The sequence below is a fragment of the Melozone crissalis genome, unplaced genomic scaffold (assembly GCF_028551555.1).
Source record: "Melozone crissalis strain CALT ecotype California unplaced genomic scaffold, PUWL_Pcris_2 ptg000003l_1, whole genome shotgun sequence".
NCBI classification, from domain to species: Eukaryota; Metazoa; Chordata; class Aves; order Passeriformes; family Passerellidae; genus Melozone; species Melozone crissalis.
The window spans coordinates 1,088,489-1,090,602 of record NW_026535781.1 but is presented as its reverse complement, the minus strand read 5'-3'; positions in this window follow the sequence as shown (position 1 = coordinate 1,090,602).

Below are 2,114 nucleotides of genomic sequence, written 5' to 3'. Positions count from 1 at the left end.
AAACCCTTCTCGCCACTTACACAAAACACCTGGTCCAACAACTCCTTGGCTCACACACTTAATCCCTTGTTCCTAACAAGAACTCTGGGCCTCAAAGCCCTTCAACAGTCAGAAAAATTTGACTTCTCAAACACAGTCCAAAAGCTGTCAAAGCTGACAGTGACAGTGTTGAACATGGGGGTGACACTGAGCACATGGAATGGCTGCTAAGGAAATCAATTGCTGCTCTGTTCTGTAAGGTTGCATGTCTGACAGCACTAACATCAGTCATCATGTCACTAATTGCAATGGAAGTAGCACTGTCTCCTTTCTTCTGCCAACACCCCAATCGGTATATTGGTTTCAATGCCTCGCCCAAGGCAAGTTGATGTAGAAATAAATTCGATGTACCTCATTTTGCAGGGCCCTAGGGTCTGAAATTGCTATTACAGTTTTCTTTATAATGATGGGCAAATCTTTTTTCTCTGTGTTTTCTCTTGATGGCTCTTTTAACAAAAGGTGCTATCACAGTGAGTTGCATGATGCTACATGGGCCACCTTTAATTTTTGAGGGAATGTCCTGCCAGGCTCTATCTCCACAAATGAGCCAATATTTTCTTGCTAATTGTCATGGGGACTCATCTAGGTCATCTACTCATCAGCAGTTTCACCCTTAGGGGGCACTGGGGTAGTACAATTGCACCACAAACTTGAGTATCTGTCCTCAGGATGATGGGGAGTAACATTTAACTGTGGATCTCCCTGGTACTAAAACTCAGCACAAAATTCCATCACCAATGAAGCAAGAATTCCAATTCTTGAGGTTCAGAAGGTGCTTTAAGAAGATCAGGGGCCCAGTGATGCCAGCTGGTTATGGGATTGGTCTCGTTGGCAGCCTCACACCAATATTTGTCACGATTGGGTATTGGTTACTCCTTGGCTGGCACAGGCACACCGACCAAAAGGGTTGCAAAGGATTTATCTGGGCTCAAATTGGTCAAACACATGGCGTCTGAGACTGCTGACTTGGCTGAAGCAAGGCAAACATTCATTTTTGGTTGATCTACAGGCATGTATGCATGCAAAAGCAAGCAAGCAAAACCAATAAGCGCCTGTATATCATTTGATCAAGCTCCATGTTCCTGCTCAGCTGTTTTTTGGCAAAAGCTTCCCCATCTATTTCAGTTCTCAAGCAAATCTTTTAGCACTTGTTCAGGGACTGGCCAACTATAGGGCACTAAACTGTCCCTCTAACCTTCAATTTTTACAAATTTGGATATCTTAGAATTCTTTTGAACACAATGGACACCACGCTTTTGCTGAAAGAGCTCGATGATACAAACCATTTTCACAGTCCAAAAATCAACATCAAACTCAAGATTTGTAGCTTTCACAGGTTGAACAGGGAACAGGTGGCATGCACCGTAGCTTCTCCATGCGGCTCACGTCTGCGTGCTCATTTCCCTGCTGGTGGAATTGTTGCTCTTGTGTATGAGACGGTTTCACATCCTTCACAGGGACCATCTTAGGTCCGGCACCTGTGCAAATGCAACATACCCTTTGCCCCAAGTGATTAGTGGAAATGGTCCTTCACTTTGTCCTGACTCATGGTTTCTGATCAAACTCGAAGGATTTTCTTTAAATTTTGCCTGTGTGCTCTTTGAAAAGTGCCTAAAAATTGGAGGATTAGGTCCTGCAAATGAGCTATTCAAAACATAAAAACATATAAAGCTTTGCTCAACCTCATCTGGGTTGTTGCTTGAGCCACTCCCCCTTTTGTTGATCTAGAATGAGTTTAGAGTGTGGTGTGTCCTTTCAACAATTGCCTGACCTGTGTGGGAATAGGGAATTCCAAAATGTGGCGAACACCCCAGTCCATCAAAAATGTGGCCAATTTTTGAGCTGTGTATATGGGGCCATTTGACAGTTTTCATCTCGTGGGGGATCACTTTGGCGAGCTCTGGGCCCAGTGACACTGACAAGGACAAAAGCAAAAGACGAGAGGCGCTCTCTCTTCCCAGGATCAAATTCCCACAGCTTTAATGGAGAACAGTTCCAGGAGAGAAAGGGAGTGTCCAGGAGAGGAAAGAAGATGTCCAGAGGAGGATAGAGAGCGTCCACCTCATGGCAGGGGA